The 16,343-nt window shown below is 35.1% G+C and overlaps 1 protein-coding gene and 1 pseudogene across 2 annotated transcripts in view; one reads left to right on the forward strand and one right to left on the reverse strand.

Annotated features, from left to right (window-relative positions):
* Fchsd2 (FCH and double SH3 domains 2) overlaps positions 1-16,343 on the forward strand; it is a 182,029-nt gene that overhangs the window by 52,045 nt on the left and 113,641 nt on the right. The gene's annotated exons all lie outside the window — the stretch shown is intronic.
* Positions 3,780-4,466, reverse strand: LOC127227985 (high mobility group protein B1-like; annotated as a pseudogene).

Here is a 16,343-nt window from a genome sequence, read left to right on the forward strand (position 1 = left end):
TGTTCATGTTACTTTTTTTCTTTCAAGTTTTACTATGTCTTTCATGTAGACGAGGCATTCAGTTATGTTTATTACTGTCAATACAAATGGTATTACACTATAAGGCATTTTTATAACATTAGCAGCTACTGAGGTTAACCTGCAACCACTGTGACTTTTACCTATCTTGCTATTAAGTCACCTCATTTTATGTCGAACATATAGCAGAACTTTTACTCTTGTGAAATTCTATTGTATTCAGCTTAGTCTATTATGCCAGTACATTAAGAAGTTTTTGCATCCTGATTCTGTCATTGGCATATTTACTGTTCCTGTTTGCTTTTTGTCATGTGAGAATTTGATAGCAATGAGTTACTTCATCAGCACCTTGCTGTGTTTGCATGGCCATAGTGAACACAATGAACTTGTTCTGGAAATTTCCCACAGAACGTATTATAAACAGAATTATTGCTATGCAAATATTCCCCAGCTTTCCTCTTGATAAAAACTGATGCCTGCCTGACTTTGGACATGGTTATATGATGTGCTTGGGCTAATAGAGATGGAGGTAACAGTAGGCCATTTCTGAAATGAAATTTTCCCAGTATTCTTGATGTACAATTTCTGTGAGAAGAGTTGTCCCAGATAACTGCTTCTCCCTTTCAGAGTGGGTCCTGGGATGAAAGATGTGTAAAGTAGATCTGGACTTGAAACAGGTGTTTTACAGTCAAGCTGGCTCATGAGCAGAAAATTAGTGCTGATTGTTGTAACTCAGGTGGATTTTGGAGTTGATACATAGCATTAATTCAGCAGCATATGCCCATTTGCATTAAAACAAATAACTTTGTTTTTGGGAAATTACTTCTGAAATACCTATAGCCTATAATTAATAAATGAAGCCAGGACCAAGGCATCAGTAGTAGAGTGCTTCTCTAGCATGTATAAGACCCCAGATTCAGTCACCATACCCTTCCCATAAGAGAATAATGTTCAGATTCATTCTGCATCCTTTCTTATTAAACTGTATTTTTATCACTGATTTTTTTCCCAAACACAAAGATTTTAATCAACATCAAGTTCATCACAAGGGTATAAATTAGTCACCATTTATATCCACATTCTGTTGATTTAAATTATTTAAAAGAATACTATAACAAACATCATTTATCATGTAACAGTTGTACTTTAGTAATCAGAAAATGGTATCCTATTTAAAATTTTGAGGAACACTAATAGGTTAATTTAAAAACATTAAAGTTTTGTTTTTATTTTGTGGATGTGGATGTTTTGTCTGCATTTATATAAGTGTACAACTTACCTTCCTGGTATCTAAGGAAGTCAGAAGAGGGCACTGAATCTCCCTGGAACTGGAGTTACAGACCCATTGTGAGTCATCATTGCTGGGAACTGAATCCAAGTCCTCTTGAAGAGCAGCCAGAGGCCTTAAGCCTGAGCCATATCTAGTGGCTTACAAATTTCTAATAGATTAAAAATTTAAAACTATTTATTACTAATAAGCTATGAGGGTCTGGTGTGCATTTTCTTTATTCAGGCAGGAACTCTTTTAAACCCCATTGATATATATATATATATATATATATATATATTTTTTTTTTTTTTTTTTTCCTCCCCCAAACCCTCTTCCTTGGAGCTCACTATGTAGACTAGGGTAGCCTTGAACTCATAGAGACATTCAATCCTCTGCCTCCTGAGACCTGGATTAAAGTTGTGTGCCACTATGCTCAGCAAGTTTGTTTGTTTGGTTATTTTTTTAATTATATGTATTTATTTGTACCACATTTGGAAGTCAGAGGACAACTTGCAGGAGTTAGTTCCTTCCTTCTGTTTACCAAATGAGTCCTGGAGATCAAACTCTGTTCATTAGGCTTGGTGCATGTATCTTTACCCACTGAGCCATTGTACTGGCCCATTATGTGCAAGTTTTTAAGTGGACACATGCGTTTAGTTTCCCTGAGTATATAGCCAGGATTGGGCCATCTGGTAACTTAATTGTTGGTATTTTAAGGATCTTCCTAACTGACTTTTGAAGTGGTTCTCCACCTTTGCATTTTCAGCAGCAACAGATAGGTCTTCAAGTTTTTCTACAATTTTGTTTACTTGTGCTGTGGTTTTTTAAATTTTTTGATCATCCTTGGGATGGTTAAAAATATTTTTTTTTTAACAAGAAGTAGAATGTATTACACTTGCCTTTCTCTGCATAGCTATGTTAGAATATACCAAAAGTCTTTTCTTTCTTTCTTAAACCAGATACTTTTCTTACCAGGAAGTGTATGCTCTTTTTAAGCTGTGATTGTGACTCATGAATCTGTTTGAATTTATAGCCAACAAATGAATGCATGAATGACATATTATTAGACACACTATCATTCAGTAAGAGACATAATTAAAGTTCTTTGTTTCCATAAGGAACAATCACTTCAAACCTGGAACTAAATCATTTTGGAAAGAGCTCTTAAAGATACTAATCTGTTTCATGTATAGTGAGGTATATATGTATGTATTCTTCATTCAACTTTTAACTTACAATGTATTGTTTTCAAGCAATATATATTATATAAGTTAAATATTTAAGATGGTATATCTATGATGAGTATCATATTCTCTGCTCATAAGCATTTGAGTAAGAACTTTCCTTAAAAACATTTATAGCAGAACTTTGTGACATTTTATAGCTTAAGAGTTCTGGAAACCATTGAGTTCTATTGTAGTAATAAAGGAACTGCATTTGAGGAGCTTAAGCAAAATAAGCAGTGTCCCTATTTACTACAGAAGAGAGAGCTTAGGGTTGAGTAGGGCAAGAGGTGGAAAGTGTATGTACTTTTTTTTTTTTTTGTCACACATCAAAATTGTGAAAGGATATTAATTTTTTAAAGAAAAGCTCTTAGCTGGTGGTGGTGGCATGAGGCACACCTTTAATCCCAGCTCAGGAGGCAGAAGCAGGAGGATCTCTGAATTCCAGGACAGCTTGGTCTACAGAGTGAGTTCCAGGACAGCCAGGGCTACAAGGAGATACACCAAAAAGAAGAAAGAAAGAGTCTGACTATGTTGGCCTACAGCTTTCTTTGTAGATTAGGCTGGTCTTCAAGTCACAGAGATCTACCTATCTCTGCCTTCCCAGGCCTGAGATTAAAAGTATGTGCTACCAAGCCCAGTCCATTTAATTCTAGAGAGAATCATATAACCATATTTCAGAAGCAAGCTGCTTGTAAACCACCCCATTTAGAAACTGAAGATCCTGATGACTTTACATCAAAAAATGCACCCCCATAGCATGCTGTTAAGCAATAGTGTTCACTTGTTAGTATTGTATTTCTTTTTTTAATAAAAAAATTGTATTTACTTAGAAGCATTCAGAATGTCAACAAAACAGCTGCAATTTTTTTTTTCAATTACAGAGTGGTATTCAGTTAACAGAACAATTATCTTCCTTATAAGCTGCATCAGAGACAGTTGAAGATGGGGGGAAAAAAAAAACCTACTGTCCCCATATATAACTAATTTGTGCTGTGCACCAACAAGAACCTGCTTTAAATTTCCATGCCAGTTTACAACCCCCAGACTATACCAGGCAAGGTTAGTGGCTATTGAAAATAGACAGGGCTATCTAAAGACACATTCAGTAATGTATTAACTATACAAAAAAAGACACTGTACAGTTTAAAAACAAATCTTACACAGCCTTACATTTCAATGTTTTTTTCTTTAAAAGGAGTGAGTTGTGTACAGGGGGGTTAAATGCGTTATAGACCCCCCCAAAAAAAAACTGTGCTAGAACCAACTTATTCATCATCATCTTCTTCTTCATCTTTGTCTTCCTCTTCATCCTCCTTTTCCTCATCCTCTTCATCCTCCTCGTCTTCCTCTTCCTTCTTTTTCTTGCTCTTTTCTGCCTTGACCACCCCCTTTTTCACTGCATCGGGTTTCCCTTTAGCTCTGTAAGCAGCAATATCCTTTCCATACTTCTCCTTCAGCTTGGCAGCCTTCTTTTCATAGGGCCGCTTGTCATCTGCAACAGTGTTGTTCCACATCTCTCCCAGTTTCTTTGCAACATTACCAATGGACAAGCCTGGGTGTTCTCCTTTGATTTTTGGGCGATATTCAGAACAGAACAAGAAGGCTGAAGGAGGCCTCTTGGGTGCATTGGGGTCCTTGAACTTTTTTTTGGTCTCCCCTTTGGGTTGATGTAGGTTTTCATTTCTCTTTATAATGAGCCTTGTCTGCCTTTGCCATGTCTTCAAATTTCCCCTTTTCTTTAGCAGACATAGTCTTCCACCTTTCTGAGCATTTCTTGGAGAACTCTGAGAAGTTGACAGAAGCATCCGGGTGCTTCTTCTTGTGTTCCTCCTGGCAAGTTTGCACAAAGAATGCATATGAGGACATTTTGCCTCTCAGCTTTTTAGGATCTCCTTTGCCCATGTTTAGTTGATTTTCGTCCTCGAGGCACAGAGTCTCCCAGTGCCCATCCGGCTTGCACTTGCCCCAGCTCTGTCTCTATCTAGTGTTGTATTTCTTATGGGTTTCATGTGTTACATTTTGTCCCTGATGAGAAAAAAAGTGTTTCACATATATGAAGAATGTATTAAAAGTAAAACAAAAGTGCAAAACTAAGTGCCCAAAGGTTTCTAAATTCCTTCTTACTAGCAAGGGAACAGGTATCTAACAGATGAAATGTGACATTGATAAGAAGGGAGAGTATGCAGCCAGGGCACCTTTTGGGTGAGGATAGGATAAAATGTTTATGAGTTTTGAGAAATGTACATCAAATAAATACACACGTGTGTATGTATAAGTGTTTATATATCTCATATATACTGAAGTAGTGCCCTTAATGAAAACATTCTGCCTCCAGCAATTAAGAGGAGAGATAAAGATCCCCAACACAACTCTGCTTGTTTTTCCACATGACTGCTGAACAATTGCAGCTTCTACTAGGAGCCCTTCTCCTGTTCCTGGGAAAATACCCTGTCTCTGGCATTTGCATAATCGTCTTTAGAGCTATTGTGGGTGGGTTGGGACTGCTAACACAGAGCTCTAGACTAGCCACCTGTCTGAATCAAATGAACTCAGCTCTTGTGCACTATTATCTGGTTCTACAAAGTGTTACTTCTGAGAATAATTGGGTTAAAATACTTTGGAGTTGTTATTTAGGAAACATTCCCATTGAACCTAATTTTTCCATTTTAAGGAAAGAGAAATTTTTCTTTTCCCCACTGGCATAACTATATATAGCCTTGTTCCTCTGCCTTAGTTTTGTAACTGCTTTTGTGAAATTATCCTCATGAATATTAACTAGGGATGTGATAATTTTAAAAGAAACTTTGAAAATGATTTATATTCATCCTTCTATACATTTTAAGTGTTGGCTAATGTTTTCTAACAGCCTTCTGCACTTGTCTGAGGAACTTAAACACCTAAGTAAGGAAAGAAAGAAGAAACATATAAGGTTCTGAAGTGGTAACAAGTTCATTTTCCTTGGTAAAATTCATACAAGAATTTAGAAAATTTTTTACTTAGTAGAGGACTTATTGCTACTAAGAAGTTTCTGCTTTTCATCTACATTCAGCTTGTGGTAAATATACACAAGCACATTGAGTTTATTTTGTTTTACTTTTGTGTGTGTGTACCTATGCATGTATGTGAAGGCTAGAGGTGGATGTTGTGTGTCTTCTCTAGTGTTCTCCATCATATTGTTTGATGCAGAGTTCCTCATTGACCCTAGAACTCACTGATTAACTAGACTAGTGATGAGGTCCAGGGATCTGCCTGTCCAGTCTCTTCCCTTTTCATTGCTGGGGTTATAGATGTGTACCACCATGCCTGCTTTTACATGGTTTCTGCAGTTTTGTGTGGGTGCAAGTCCTCATATGTGACAGGCACTTTACAGACTACGCCATTCCCCCAGCCTCCCATTCATTTTATTAGTATATTTGACAAACTCATATTGAATTTATTGTTAACATCAAGTTGTAATTGATAGATTCTGTAATCATATATGACAAGTTTCATTTTGAAATAAGTAAATGATGAATTAACAAACTCCTTTAAAAAAATAAGTTACCAAAAATTTTGCCTGGTCATGCTAGTAATCATTTCTCTTAGCTTTCATTAAATATTGAATGAATGAATGATTGAATGCTGCTGAGACATTATCAAGTACCTTTAGCAGAATTTGTATTAGGTACTTTATATTCATTGTTTGACTTGGGAATTACAACAGCTTTTGAAGATACATCAGTATTTTATAAAGATTTATTTTTATGTTTACTTAATGTGTATGTCACATGTGTGTCAATACCCAAGGAAGCCAGAAAAGGGTGTCTCATCTCCCAGAGCTGGAGTCAAAGTCCATTGTGAATCACCAGATGAAGTCTGGTTCTTTGGGAGAGCAACAAGTGTTCTTAGCCACTAAGCAGTCTCTCTAGCCCCATTTTATTATTTTTTTTTAGTAGACTTAAATTTTGGAGTAATTTTAGTATCATAGTCAAATTGAGCAGAGTGTATTGAAGAGTTCTCAAATATCCCTTGTCTCACATGTACAGCTTTCCTTCCTGTTAACATCCTGTACCTGAGTGGTACATTTGCTATGTGTGTGAACCTGTCACTTCACAACTATTCAGTCTATGATATACTAACTAGGGTTTACTCTTTGTATTGTTCATCTGTGGATTTTAATAAATGTATAATGGCATGCCTCTTACATTGTAGTGATAGAAAAATCTGTATAATCATAGTAATACGTTTTCTGCCCTTAAAATACTCTGTACTGTTTGTCCTTCTCTACTCCTATATCCTTTCAACTACTGATTCTTTTATTGTTGCCAGTTTTCTATTTTCCAGAATGTCATATAATTGGAATTATATAATATCCAGCCACTTCATGTTATTTTGTTTGCTTGTTCATTTTACATTTAATGACCCTCCGTGTCATTTAATGACATGCTGGCTGGTTTCTTTTTCATGTCAGATATTTTATTGTCTGAATATACCATAGTTTATCCATTTGCCAACTGAAAGTATTATCCTTATTTTATGGATAATGAAATTGAAGCTGAGATCAAGTAAATGGCTCAAGTTCACATTTAGTATACATACCAACTTTGAGAATAAACTCTATAACCTTAATCAGTGTGATCTCTAATGTAGGGTGTTCACACTTGTAGAGTATGTATAAGATGATGTATGATGTTATATGTATGTATATATATACATATATATGTATGTATGTATGTATGTATGTATGAGTTTTAGTGGCACCTATGCTGTGAGTTGCTTTTGTATGTTGTGATGTATAACTGTTTTTTGTGACCAAGTAAAGTAGGTTTACAAAGGATATTTTCTAATGTTTTCTTGAAAACTTAACAGTTTAAAATTATAATTGAGAACATAATAAAAATTCATATTGAAAATGGTTCTAATAATGCATGCTCAAGAAACACAAAGAGCAGAGATAAAACTGATTTTTGTATTTACTTTAAGTATAATGTGAAGGCAATTATGCCTGCCGCCTGTCTATCTTCCTCTACTCTCCTTCTTTTCTCTCTCCTTTCCCTTTCTGGAACTCACTTTGTAGTCTACACTGGATTTAAAGTGGTTATCCTGCACATACTAGATAAATCCTCCAACACTAAGGCATACTCTTAGCCTTTAGTTTTTGATACAGGTTCTCACTTTATAGCTCAGGCCACTCTACAACTAGCTATGTAATCTAGCCTGGCCTTGAATTTGAGAAACTCGTACTCTAGCCTTCAAGTGTTGGGGTTATGGATTTGCAGAAAACATGCTAAGCATGTTTCTGAATTTCCGAGGGAGACTTAGGTAATGGTGGAAAGAAGGAAGTGCTTTGGGGATTTGGTAAGTTAACATTACTTGGTAGAAGTTATGTATGCTGCCTAGTCAGTAGAGAAATCAAATATATACATATGAAAAGGAACACTAAAGTTGGGCTTGTGACATAACATATATGGGTATTGTCTTTTGCTTAATGAAGGATTGTGTTTCCATGTTAGTTTTCTTGGTCTAAGGGAGTTCAACTAGTTAAATTCAGAAGTTTCTTAGAATTTGTTACTGGTAGATTGTTTTGTGTATATGTCAGTTTGAAAGCATATTTTTAATTTAGCAGATTTGTGTGAGAAAAAAAAAACCATGATTGATGAATCTTTGGAGTAATGTCTATTTTCGAATGGCTATTTTGAATTAAAATAGAGTAAATTATGTTTCCTATTTCTTAGTTTAGAATTTGGTAAAAAATTGAATACAAATGTTAAGCATTATGCTATTCCAGAGAACTGTCATCTTCTGTCTAGTATATACAAATATGTTAGCTGTTGTGGAAGGAAATGAGAACTCATGTGTGGAATATAACATCTAATTGACAAAATAAGACAGCTATGCATGAAAAGTTATAAAATGCGTATGTGGTAATAACTATAACTAAGTCAGATTTATGTTATTACATGTCAAACTCATAGTCTGGAAAGTGTTTGACATGATATTGTACGTTTAATAACCAGAACTCAAAAAGTCAGACATGGCAAGGCAGTGCTGGCCCAGCACTCCAGAGGCCTAGGCAGGCAGATTTCTGAGTTTAAGGTCAGCCTGGTCTACAAAGTGAGTTCTAGGACAGCCAGGTCTACAGGGAGAGACCCTGTCTTGAAAAGCAGAGTCAACAGCAACAACAAAAAAGGAAAGGAAAGGAAAGGAAAAGGAAGAAAGGAAGGAAGGGAGGGAAAATGAAGTCAGGCATAGTGGTACAAGCTGTATTTTGAATTTCACCATTGTGATAGTTTGAATAAGAATGTTCCCCATAGGCTTATACATTTGAGTGACTGATCACCAGAGAGTGAAATTGTTTGCAAGGATTACAAGGATTAAGAGGAGCGACTTTGTTGGAGGAAGTGTGTCACTGAGGATGGACTTTGAGATTTCAAAAGCCCATGCCAGGCCCAGAGTGTCTCTCTCCACCTATGGATCAAGGTATAGAACTCTAGCTCCTTTTTCAACACCATGTTTGCCTGAGTGCTGCTGTGCTCCTCACCATGATGATAATGGAATAAGCCTCTGAAACTGTAAGCCAGTACCTAATCAAATGTTTTCTTTTATAAGAGTGTCTTGGTCATGGTGTCTCTTTACAGCAATAGAATAGTGACTAAGATAGCATATGGGATTTTCTGTTTCTGTTTTGTTTTTCTTTTTACCTTTTTAAAATGCTTTATTCTTCTGAAATTAAAATATCATTTTCTTCTTCTCTTTTTTGCCTTCAACCTTACACATTTATTCCATAACTTGCTCTCTCAAATTCATGGCCTTTATTTCTTTAACAGTTGCTGTAAATAAAACCCTAAATAAATAAATACAACTTTCTCAGTTACTTGTTTGTGCATGATTTTAGGACTCATCATGCAGACCAGGCTGGCCTCAAACTCAGAGATCCTTCTGCATCAGCCTCCAGAGTGCTGGGATTAAAAGAGTGTGCCACTACTCCTGGCTTAATAAAAAGTGAGGAAAAAGTAATTCTGTGAACACACTATTCCTGAGGATGACTTCTTGAGATTGAAGTACTAGCATCTTTTGTGTGGTGATTAGGTTTTTGTTACATGAAGTGAATAAATAAATAAATAAATAAATAAATAAAAATATTGGGCTGAAGGTTACATCCAAACAGAGCTGACTGAACTCTGTGCACTTTATTTTGCATTTAATAATGATACTGAGTTTTCAGTCACACTAATCATAATCACCATTTGCTAGGTAATTTGGTATATACCAGGAATGGTTCTGATCATTAGATTTAGGTTCCTTTATTTTACATGTTGAATAAACTGAGACTCAAAGTTGTTAATTACATTATTTTGTAATTTATAAATGGTAGGGCTGGAATTTGTCTAACTTCACATCATGAATGGCTGAGCTGGCAAGACATCTTATTGGGTAAAGGCACTTGCTGTTCAAACCTTGCCCTTTGAGTTTGATCCCCATAACCCATGTGAAGTTGGAAAGAAAGAATTGACTCCACAGGGTTGTCCTGTGATTGCTACATGTGTCCCTCTTCCACATGGTGTGTATACACATACGTGTATGTATATACCAATAAAATATTTTTATTTATTTTTTTAAGTATCCTGTTTTGTTTTTTGTTTTTTAAAGAATATTTTAAAAAGACCATGTACAATGTTGTGAAATATTGTATTTGTCCTGGGTAGTGTATTGTCAACTTGACACAAGTTACAATTAATCTGAGAAGAGGGAACTACAATTGAAACTATGCTTCCATAAGATTGGCCTGTAGGCAGGCCTCTGGGGCATTTCAAAATTACTGACAGATGTTCGAGGGTCTACTGCACTGTGAGTGGTGCCGCTCCTGGACTGGTGGTCCTGGGCTGTGTAAGAAAGCAGGTTGATCAAGCCACAGAGAGCAAGCCAGTAAACAGCATTTCTCCACAGCCTCTACATTATTTACCCCTCCCCCAGTTCTTGCCCTGACTTCTAGATGATGTACTATAAACTCTATGTTAAAATAAGCCCTTTCCTCCCCAAGTTGCTTTTAGTCATGGTGTTTTATCACAGCTATAAAAACTCTTAACTAAGACATATTAGGATAGAGATTACAATGTCTGCTCTTTGATTTTATTGGTTATATTTTATTGTTTCTTACCTTACAAGCAGTTCAAAATTATTTTGGTTCTAATACTTGTGTGTTTTTAGTTTGTTAATTTTTCCTTTTAAAACCTGCCTTAAGGAGTATTCAACTCTCTTGGGAGCTTTGAAGATCTTATGATCTTAGTTCTAGCACTGGCTATCTTTCCTTCCTGTTTAACCTTGCTCAGGGTTAGTTTTTAGTCTCCTCACTTAAAAGTGAGGAGTCTTTCAACAGTGCTCAATACTTAGAGTAACATTAGCATATAGTTGAAAATGCTCAGGCAATACTCAAGTGAAAGCCTTGACACATACATGCCTGTCATGTTTTGTCTCAGCCTGTGCCTCTTCTCCTCACCCCAGCTCATTTAATTATTTCAGCATCACTGAAGTTAATCTATTGCTGCTTTTATTTTTGAGATAAGGAAATGCAAGATCAAGACAAGTAGATGAATTTAAAGTTCAACCCATGTATGTGTATCTATGTTCTTAACCACTATGCCAGAGATTCTCTGCACTAATTACTCAGGGGAATCACATGTGAACTTTGTTAAATTGTCAGCATCATATTCCTACTGTAGCAGTCTAATCAGCAAGTTATATTTACTTCAAGTACGAATGGAGTGACCTTGTAAGTTTTGCTTTTAAAATTTTGGTGGTATTTTGCATCCAGGACATTTTCATTTGTAGCTGGGCACTGTGCTACACCCTTGTAGTCAGTTCCAGCACTGGAGCTCTAGTAGGAGGTTCTTAAGTTTGAGTCCATCCTGTATCTAAAATCCAAGGGCTGGCCAGGCAAGATGGCTTGGGGGTGAGGGCATGCGAGTTCAATCCCTGGGACCCACCTGATGGAAGGAGAAAACCAAATTTGAAAATTGTCATTTTACCTCCATATCTGCACTGTGGTATGCACACATATGCACACATACTCCCACATTAAATAAATAACTATAACTATCTTTTTAAACCTAGAGAGACCTGGAGTTGGAACAACTACAACATGAAATAAAAGAATGACTTTCATTTGTTATTTCATTACTACTTAGTTTGTCAGAATTTACCTGATCTTCATTATTGAAGTTGAAAAGCAATGAAAATCTTGAGCAGTGTAGGATTACAGTTTGAAAGTGGTTGATGCTTTGGTGACTTTCTCTCTTTACTGAGTTTTAAGATGTTATGTTTTATTGATGTACTTTCTACTTTGAGATGTTCTATAAAAGTAGGAACTTTGATCCTGGTTAATATAAGCTCAGGCTTTGCATTTAACATTAGTAACATATTTTTGTGAGTTATTATTTATGTTGTATGTTGTAAGCTTAAAGAGCTAGAAATTGCTTCCTAAGGATGAATAATTTTTTTAAAAGAAAAAAAGGTTTGTAATGGTGGTATACATCTTTAATCCCAGCACTCAGAGACAGGTGGATCTCCATGAGTTCAAGGCCAGCCTGCTGGTCTTTAGAGCAAGTAGAGTGAATTCCAGAACAGCCAGCGCTACACAAAGAAACCCTGTCTCCAAAAAAAATTAAATTAAATTAAATTAAATTTTAAAAAAGATGAGTAATATTTACATCTTTACCAACAAAGTCCAATTATGTATTCTACTTGACAGTTTTAATGCCTCCCTCCACTCCCAGGCAGGGTCTCACTATGTATCCCTGGCTGCCCTGGAAGATGATATTTAGACTAGGCTGGCCTCACAGAGATTCACCTGCTTCTGCTTCTTTAGTGCTGGGATTTAAAGCAGTTATTCGTGTTCCAGGATCTACAGGCATGTGCCACCACACCTGGCTAAAATAATCTTTCCTGAAAGACTTTTTAAAATTTCAGCTTTAACCCTTAAGTAAATGCAGGAAAAAAAATGGACTCATTTTTAAAAGGATCTTTTAATTTTTTATTTACTACTCTCTCCACTCCCATTTGCAGTAGTTACATGATAAGTGATTTTTCTTTAAAACAAGTAACACTAAAATGTTTCTGTGTCATAAGTATTTTCATTATCTTAGACTAATGTGATTCTGGTGAAGACTCTTTCACTAGTTAATAAGAACTCAATGTTAAAAATAGACATTAAGTGACAGCTGTTCTGCAAGTGACATTGTTAAAAGAAAAAACACGGAATTGGAAGAAAATATTTGCAAGAAAACTATTTGCATCAGTAATATGGGAATAATAATAATAATAAACAATCCTGTGCTGTCTAGTTTTATGTCAACTTGATATAAGCTATAGTCATCTGAGAGGACGGATCCTTAATTGAGTAAATTTCTCTATACGACTGTGCTATAAGCAAGTCTGTAGAGCATTTTCTTAATGGGTCCTGAGTTCTATAAGAAAGCAGCAGGCTGTGCAAGCCATGAGGATCAAACCATTAATAGTACTTCTCCATGGCCTCTGCATCAGGTTTCTGTTCTGCTTGAGTTCCTGCCCTCACACTTCTTTTGATGATAAAATGTTATATGGAACTGTGAATGAAATAAACTTTTTCCCCTAAGCTGCTTTTAGTCATGGTATTTCATCAAGACAACAGTAACCCTAATTAAGGCACATTCCATTTTAAAAGCAGGCAAAAGACCAGAACAAACACCTCTGCTAAAAAAATTTAAAGATGGCAGATAAGTAAGCAAAGATGCTTGGCATTGTGTCACTAGGAAATTACTAATGAGACAGCTACATTTGCTAAATTGTGTGAGTACTAAAAGCTACCTATGGTGTGGAGAGACAGCAGCACTTGGTTGCCAGTAGGAATACAAGATGGTACTGCCACTTTTGGAAACAAAAGTTTTGTTGTATATAATCAGAAATGAACATTTAGATTTAAGCCAAATGTGTTGAAAACGTCCATTCACACAAAAATCCTTCACATGAATATTTGTTCCTGTTTTGTTTGTAATTTCCAAAATTTATAAACATCTTAGATATCTTTCCATAGGTAAATGGATAAGGAAACTGTGGTAAATCAGAAAATGAGCAGTTAAGCCACTGAAAGACATGGAAGAATTTTATAATCATATTATCAAGTGAAAAATCCTAATAGAAAAAAACCCTGTATGCTATGTGATTACAAATAATGCTGCTAAGGCAAAATTATATAGATAGTAAAGATCAGTGATTGGAAGGGATTATGGGGATGAGGCAGGATGGGAGGCACCAGAAGGCTTTAGAGAGTGAAATTGTAACAAAGCAGTGGATACATGATGTTGTCCATTTGTCAAAACTAATAGAGTGGTATATCATGAATAGTAAACAGTAATACAAGCCATCAATTTTAATTAATAATGTGCTAATATTTCATTGATTGTAACAAGTGTATCATACTAAAGAAAATTTTTAATAAAAAAACTGGTACGGACAGCTGAGTGAGAACCTTGTACTTCCTGTTCAATTTCTTTGCTCTGGAAAATAAAGATTATTAATTTTATTGTGTGTATGTATTATTGTTCACCAAAGGAAGGAATGAATTAGTTCATCAATTATTTACTGTGCAAAGATTGTGAACTATGCCAAGGTTTTGTTCTTTAAAGAACTCATTTACAGCTGTCAAAGTGTATAGTGATTTGAAATAGCATACATGGTTTTATCTGATTGAATTGAGTAGTCTGAAAGTATTTTAAACTTAGAAAAATGACCTGGATTTGAGCCTACACTTAACTAGCCGGATGATCTTATGTAAATTAATTAACTTTTTAAAACTTCTGTTGCTTACTACAATAGATGATGGTTATAAAAGTTGACAAAGAAGTATGACTATCTAATATACAGTAAACTCTTACATATTAGCTCCAGTGATTAGTTGTGTATGTGTCCATCCAATAAGGAAGATGAAAGAAGAATGACTCCTTTGCTTTAACTGTTGAGACACATTTGAATCATTTCTCCTGAATTTCTACCTCTGTTCCCAAATGGCTGGGGTGAAGCACGTAAGATAGTATTTGCTTGCTGATTAAATACGATCCAGCTTCTGCTTTAAAAAAGGAACTGCTTTTACAGCTGTCTTTGACATCAGTGGGTAGCTCAGTTATACTGACTAGTGTAACACTTTTTATTGTTTGAAAACAACAGAAACCAAATGTTTCTCCCATAAGAAAAACCTTGTAAGGCCTTTCAAATAGGTACCAGCTGCTCTTTGCCCTGAAAAAGGACCTTAAATTAGAAGACATTTTAAGTGATACTGTGATACTGTTTTGAGGATGTTTGCTGACTTTTAATATTCTGAAAAAGCTAAAATTTTGGACATTTTATTCTAAAAGTCTAGGAGCTATAATTTGTGTTTTTCTGATTGATAATTTTTTTTCTCCTGATGCTAAGGATAGAACCTAGGACCTCAAGCATTCTAGGTAAGTGCTAATCCCAGTCTTGATAAAGTTTTAATAAACTGGGCCAAATTTAGTCTTTAACCATTCACCAGTTTAAGTCATTATTGGAAGATTATTAAAACTGTGAAAATATTGCAAACCCCTCTCCCAACAACTCCCAGCACTTTGGAAAGAAAAATTTACAGAAAATGAGGAAGAGATTAAAAAGCAAAACAAAAAACAGAGACCCATTATTATATAACTGTCATTCTTAGATAAACATTCTACTGAAAAATGGAAGACAGTGTAAAAGTATTGAAATTTTGTTTTATGTATTTATTTCAGTTATAGTCTCACTATGTAGCTGTGACTGACTTGCAACTTTGTAGAGCAGGTTAGCCTAGAACTCAGAGCAAGTGCAGGGATTAAAGGCCTGCACCACCATGGCATGAAGCTATTGAAACTTCAGAAGAAAGCTAAGTTGATGTATTTGAGTCTATAGAGTTTCCTCCTGATTAAAGTTTGAATAATATTTCCATCGTAGATTTCTTTTTTATAAAATCAAGATTTATCAGGGACAAGGTTGAAGAAAACTTAAATAATTAAATAACTGGTACTTACTATTCACCATTGGGTAGATTTAGCTATATACTTTTTTAAAAAGAGGATGCTTTTTATTAAGTAGATTCTAAGTTATATGCTCATATTGTCAATGGCATCATATAAATCCAATATCTAGCATGTTCTAAGTACTTATGCATGTACTTTCTGTGTGGAATTGGCATAATAGCAGTATTCAGTAGAGAACTAAGTATATTTCAGACAGATAAGCCATGTGTCCTACATATGCTAAGGTATTGCTGAATTTTATATAAACAGGTGAGTTGAAATAACACAACAAACACATCCCAGTTATTAGAAACCTTCTAAGGAAACCTTTTAAAATGTTTTTGTATGATTCTGTTTTAAGCATTGTAATAACAATGTTGTTCTTGCCCTGAATTGAATAAAAGAAAGATGTGAAAGGAGCTTTTGCTGTTGTTTTGGGTTTAAGTTTTGAGAGTCTTAACTATGTATAGTCTTTGCTGGTCTTAGATTTACAATGTAGCTGGTGGCCTTTAAAAATTTAATTCTCTTGCTTCATCCTCCCAAATGCAATAATTACAGGTGTGTATTACCATCCATGCTAGTATGTATTAACCTGTATACTTTTTTAGTCAAAACAAAAGGGATAGCTATATACCTAGTGAGTTTATATATTTTTAGTCATATATTATATGCAAACAATATTATATACATATGATAATATTTATATAATACCAATACATTTGTATAATAATATAGAAATATATTATACTATATGTACTTATATATATTCATTTAATGCCACTTAGTACAAGCTATGTATGGTGATTTGTG

The sequence above is a fragment of the Phodopus roborovskii genome, unplaced genomic scaffold (assembly GCF_943737965.1).
Source record: "Phodopus roborovskii unplaced genomic scaffold, PHOROB, whole genome shotgun sequence".
Taxonomy (NCBI): Eukaryota; Metazoa; Chordata; class Mammalia; order Rodentia; family Cricetidae; genus Phodopus; species Phodopus roborovskii.